Source organism: Canis aureus, chromosome 30 (assembly GCF_053574225.1).
Source record: "Canis aureus isolate CA01 chromosome 30, VMU_Caureus_v.1.0, whole genome shotgun sequence".
Classification (NCBI taxonomy): domain Eukaryota; kingdom Metazoa; phylum Chordata; class Mammalia; order Carnivora; family Canidae; genus Canis; species Canis aureus.
In genome coordinates this window covers 32623261-32629613 of record NC_135640.1, presented here as the reverse complement: position 1 = coordinate 32629613, position 6353 = coordinate 32623261, and the positions used below count along the sequence as shown (strand labels likewise).

The 6353-nt window shown below is 46.5% G+C and overlaps 1 pseudogene; it reads left to right on the top strand.

Moving 5' to 3' along the window:
• The first annotated feature begins 2739 nt into the window (after positions 1-2739).
• Positions 2740-3411, top strand: LOC144301647 (activated RNA polymerase II transcriptional coactivator p15 pseudogene; annotated as a pseudogene).
• The last annotated feature ends 2942 nt before the right edge of the window (positions 3412-6353 follow it).

The window sequence follows — 6353 nt, the reverse complement described above, 5'->3', positions numbered from 1 at the left end:
CATGATGTAGAAGGCATTCAACAAGACAACTGGTTACATGGACTGCTAAGAGAAACCGAAAACTTAAAAGCTATGTGTAAGCTTAGCTGGTCTTTAAAGAGGGTGGATAATGTTAAAAAGAAGGTTCAGGTGAGCCCCTAGATGGGGTGCAAAGTAACAGGTGGCATGGGGCCTGGGGAGACCTGGATTTCCCTGTATACATCCACCATAGTGCCATGTGGGCTGGAGGCCCAGGGTTGAGAAGGAGGCTTGTGGGGAGGCCCAGGATTGAGAAGGAGGCTCCAGTGGAGTGGACATGATGTGGGAGAAGGAGACGGAGAAAGAGAGAGCTCAGGCACGAGAGAGCTACTCCCCCACCCAGCCCTTGCAGATCACAGGAAAAGCCAAAATCTTAAAGCACGTATTTTGAGGTTGTTTCCTGTGGGTTAAGTGATGTAATCCCTGAGCTCTACCCTTCCTCCCCCCCACCTCCCCCCCTTACAATATGCTATTTTCCAGAGCGGTCATAATGCTTTTTTGCATATGAGTGGATTCACTTGGCAGAGCTTAAAGAAGCCCTGAGATCATGCTGGGGTACAGAGAGGGAGAGTCTAAGAACACAGGTCCAGTGGGCTCTCATCCTGGGTCATGGTACTGAAAGACCCGAACCAATCACACTTTGGTCTCCAAAGGGAAAGGGGCCCCAGCTGACTTCCGGGATCTAGAGATGAACGGCTGGGTCAATCAGTGCTGATTCAGAACTATTTTCTTATTTCATTAGAACTGCCCCTGTCCCCTAGACCTGAGGGGTGTGGAAAGGCTTGCTGGCCTCTGGATCCAGACTCTGGCTTTCAATCTCTTTAAAAAATAACTGTGTCAGGGCAGCCCCGGTGGCCCAATGGTTTAGCACCACCTTTGGCCCGGGGTGTGATCCTGGAGACCCAGGATCGAGTCCCACATCGGGCTCCCTGCATGGAGCCTGCTTCTCCCTCTGCCTGTGTCTCTGCCTCTCTCTCTCTCTCTGTCTGCCATGAATAAAAAAAAAAAAAAAAAAAAAAAAAAAAAAAAAAAAAACTGTGTCAAATGTCCTGACGTGCTCACTAAGTACAAGCGCACTTTAAACAAAGAATCCTATTTTATTTTATTTTTTTGAAGATTTTATTTATTTATTCACCAGAGACACACACAGAGAGAGGCAGAGACACAGGCAGAGGGAGAAGAAGGCTCCATGCAGGGAGCCCGATGTGGGACTCGATCCTGGGACCCCAGGATCACGACCTGACCCAAAGGCAGACGCTCAACTGCTGAGTCACCCAGGCATCCCAGAATCCTATTTTAAGCAAATAATCGGTTCTTTCCTGGTCACATCCTGGTCACATGACCACCAGTGGTGGTCACGGTGTATAAAATGCATAAGGAAGTATATACAGTAATTTTCTTTTCTTTTTTTTTAAAGATTTTATTTATTTATTCATGAGAGGCAGAGACATAGGCAGAGGGAGAAGCAGGCTCCCTGAGGGGAGCCCAATGTGGGACTTGACCCCAGGACCCCATGATCACGCCCTGAACCGAAGGCAGAGGCTCAACCACTGAGCACTCAGGTGTCCTTATACAATAATTTTCAAATGACATTTATTTGCAATGAACTGATTATAGGGTAGGACAACTGCTTACTATTCAGTGCACTTGTTCATCCTTAAGACAACTCTTTAGACACTGAGTCGACTACATTTAAAGACTGCTGGGTGAGGTATGTGGTGAGTCTAGGGGCCACTTAGCCTGATCCCTCAAGATGCCTCTATTGTCCTTGTTCCAGCTCTGAGGCTCTAAGTCAGGGTGGACCAGACAAGGCTCCGTTGCAGGGAGCAGAGCATGCTCCCCTGCAGTCAGATGGCAGTTGTCTAACTGAAAGATTGGTGAGGCACACCAGTCCCTGCACGACTCCAGGCTGGCCAAGCAGCTGAACTGCCCAGCCTTGGGTGTATGAAGCGGCAGTAAGAGAAGGGGACATCAGAAGGGAGGAGAGAGTTTTTGAGACTGGGTTGGAGGACGTCTGGGGTAGCTCTTATTATCACGGCATCATCTGCAACCCCCCATTCCATGCCTCGGGAACCTGACTTGGCCTCTGGAGGTGGCTCCTAACCACTGTGCTTGTGTACTGACCTCACCGACTTCCACCTGTGTCTTTAAATAAGTTTACTTGCATAACATCCCCAAGAGGTGCCTGAACAAAATTTTTAAAAAAGGTTTTTAATTTATTCATTTGAGAGAGAGAGAGAGAGATCAAGTGTGAGCACAAGTGGGGGGAAGGGCAGGGATGAGAGGGAGAAGCAGACTCCCTGCTGAGCAGGGAGCTGAATGCAGGGCTTAGATGCTGGGGCTTAATCCCAGGACCCTGAGATCATGACCTGAGCCAAAGGCAGGCGCTTAATGGGACTGAGCCACCCAGGTGCCCCAGTTTCTCCCTGTTCTTGAAAACAGTGGAGAAACATTTAAAAATGTACATCTTTTCACAAGTTAATAGCACTGAAAACAGGGTGACTCGAAGTTGCAAGCGAGCGAGCAGAAGGCAGTTGGGTCGCGAGAGTGGAGCAATGCCTAAATCAAAATTTTTAAAAATTTTTATTTATTTATGATAGTCACACACACACAGAGAGAGAGGCAGAGACGCAGGCAGAGGGAGAAGCAGGCTCCATGCACTGGGACCCCGACATGGGACTCGATCCCGGGTCTTCAGGATCGCGCCCTGGGCCAAAAGGCAGGCACCAAACCGCTGTGCCACCCAGGGATCCCAGCAATGCCTAAATCAAAGGAACTTGTTTCTTCAAGCTCTTCTGGCAGCGATTCTGACAGTGAGGTTGACAAAAAGTTAAAGAGGAAAAAGCAAGTTACGCCAGAGAAACCTGTGAAGAAGCAAAGACTGGAGAAAAATCAAGAGCCCTGTCATCCTCTAAGCAGAGCAGCAGCAGCAGAGATGATAACATGTTTCAGATTGGGAAAATGAGGTACCTCAGTGTTCGGGACTTTAAAGGGAAAGTCCTAATTGATATTAGAGAATATTGGATGGATCCAGAAGGTGAAATGAAACCTGGAAGAAAAGGTATTTCTTTAAATCCTGAGCAATGGAGCCAGCTGAAGGAACAGATTTCTGACATTGATGATGCAGTAAGAAAACTGTAAAATCAGAGCCATATAAAACCCGTACTGTTCTAGTTGTTTTAATCTGTCTTTTTACATTGGCTTTTGTTTTCTAAACGTTGTTTTCCAAGCTATTGTATATTTGGATTGCAGAACAATTTGTAAGATTGAATACTTTTTTTTAATGTGCATTATTAAAAGTGTTCTGAGTGAAGCTAATTGTCAACTTGATGAAGGAGGATTGCTTTGTGCCCGCCACCTAGTGTAAAATAAAATCAAGTAATACAATCTTAACTGTTGTGGCCTTTTTTCAAAAGAATTGGTACTATTTAAGGCCAAAAGTAACAGTTTATAGACCTATTAGTTTCACCTTGGCTTTTACATTCAAAAGGATTTGTATTGCATTGAATTCATAAACTCTGACTTGTGAAAACCATAGTTGATCTATTTTCTTCCAGCCCAATGTCTAGACTTGTTGGTATTTCCAGTGATATTTCCCTTCCCCCCACCTTTTTTCTTTACATTGTTTTCCTTTAGTAACTTAACTTGTCATGTTCCGTTTTCATTTCACTTTTTGCTCTTTTTCTTGAACATATTATACTAATTTGGAAAGTCAGTTGAACTGTCAAAATGTTAGTTATCTCGATAAGGTACTTGTAATTAAAATATATGAGAACTACAACCACTAATTCTACTGTATTAAATATTAGGAGATATAGTTTGATAAACATGGCTTGTATGAAAACCGAGCAAGTAAGTGTATGTCGTTACCTGTAGTGTTCTGTGTGGTTACCTTATTGCTTAGTCTGCAGAGAATAATGACTTAGATGTCTGATTTGCTTTCACTTATTAAACTTGTTCACCATGGGATGATGTCTATAAAAAATCAGATACCGTTATATTAGATTAGGATTTAATAAAAATTGTGAAAGCTTAAAAAAAAAAAAAAGAAAACAGGGTAACTCTAATGGGCTGAATTGTGCAGGCCCCAAAGTCTATCTGTTGAAGTCCTAGCCCCACCCCCTACCCCCATATCTCAAAGTGACCATAATTGAAATAGGGCCTCCAAGAGGTGGTTAAGGTAAAATGAGACGATTAGGGTGGGTTCTAATCCAACATGACCAGGGTCCTTAGAAGAAGACAGTGGGGCAGGACACACACATAGAGGTAAGACCAGGTAAGAGAGAGAGAGAAGGTGGCTATCTGCAAGCCAACGAGAGAGGCCCTCAGAGGCAATCCACCCTGCTGAGCCCTTGATTTCAGACTTCTGGCCTCCAGAAATGTGAGACAATTCACACTGCTATTGTTTGAGCCTGTGTGTGTGTGTGTGTGTGTGTGTGTGTGTGTGTGTGTGTGGCTTGGTGGTGGTGGCCCTGACACCCGGGCCATCTTGTGGGTCGTAGCTACTTTTATGCTGGGAGATGGCTCCCTCTGCTGCCCTTCACGGTACAGGCCAAATGCCCTGAAAATAACGACTTTCCCTGTTCCCACTGAACAGAATTCAGAACGAAGTACTTAGATGCTACTTTATAGGGTCCTTTATGCAATCTTTATGGAATAGGCTATAGAATCTTTATAGACTTTTTTCACCTGTAATCAGGGCTGATATTAAGAATATTCAGCAACAGGGGTGGCTCCCTATGGTGCCAAGTTGGGGGTGGGAGGATCCCAGGCTGTGAGGAGGGAGTGGGGGGAGGGGGTCCCGGGGGAAGGGCCGCAGGGCCAAGGCAGTGTGGGGAGGACTAGCATGAGGGGACACCTATGCCCCAGCCTGTGGGGAAGATGAAGCTGTGGCAGGTGTCAGCCTGAAGATCAGTGTACAACCACATAAAAATCGTTTCCCGATGCCTCTTTGTAAAACTGCAGATCTTCAGTCTGGTCTAGAGCTCCTGGAAATAGTCCACAGCAAGTACCCCTTTCAAGGCAGGAAATGACTGTCCTGCTGTGGTCTGTGGTTGTTCAACACACAACCCTTGTAAATCAGATTAATGCTATCAACCGTGCTGCCCTTGTAGGGGTCAAGCTGCATTGCTAAAGCTGTGACTAGGACAGCAAATCTGGGCCACGTCTGGTGTATTTAGGTTCGATGTCAAGATCTCCACCACTTTTAGCCTGTGCTAGCGCTATGACACAGAGGGCCATCCACACAGCCTGTGCTCTGAAGAGCTTTCTTGAGGTTAGAAAACAATCAGCTCCTGGCATTGTGCTTGGTGCATGGAGTAGGTACCCCATAAACACTTCTCTAAGGAGTGGAAGCTGATCGGACACTGTGAAAACCCTGGCAGGCTGTGCATTCCAATCTTGGGTGGTCACTCGATTGTTCTAGATTGCCTCGATGATGTGAGGAGTTTTCTTCTATTGTTAAGTCCGGGGAAGCACAGTTGTGTAATGGGCACCCAGCGCGTACCTTCTGGAGGCGAATGAGAAAGGAAGGGGTGTATGTGCAGAAGTGGCTGGACCATTCGGTTTCAGCTTCCCTGACCCAGTCCGATCAGAGGACCCAGCATTTGATATAGGGACTGTCCTGGCACGTCCAGGCTGCAGGGAGGGGGAGTGTGGTCAAACCAGTCCCCTTAGAAAGATACCATAGTGGGCACCTGGGTGGCTCAGTGGTTGAGCATCTGCCTTTGGCTCAGGTTGTGATTCCGGGGTCCTGGGATCGAGTCCTACTTTAGGCTCCTCCTGCTTCTCCCTCTGCCTATGTCTCTGCTTCTCTCTCTGTGTCTCTCATGGATAAATAAATAAAATCTTAAAAAAAAAAAAAAGGAAAGATAACGTAGCTTCTGATGACTCCTGAATTGAACCTTCCATTCATTCTATCATTTACATCCTCAGAACGCATTTACTGAGTGCATCCCATGTGCCTGGCCTGTGCCAGGCTTCCAGCAGTGAGCTTGAAGGAAATAGACCCTCCTTTCTGGGAGCTTCCATGCTGATCAGAGACATTCCACAGGTGCTGTGATCGTGATGAAGGTAATTAAGGAGAAGTACAGGGTGGAAGGGCGACATGAGAATGGAAAACGAGCAAGCTCAGCTGTGAGGGGCTGGGAAGGCTTACCTGAGACGGTCACCTCTCTTGGGAGACTTTTTTTTTTTTGATTGGTGTTCAATTTGCCAACATATAGAATAACACCCAGTGCTCATCCTGTCAAGTGCCCCCCTCAGTGCCCGTCACCCAGTCACCCCCACCCCCCGCCCACCTCCCTTTCTACCACCCCTTGTTCGTTTCTCTCTTG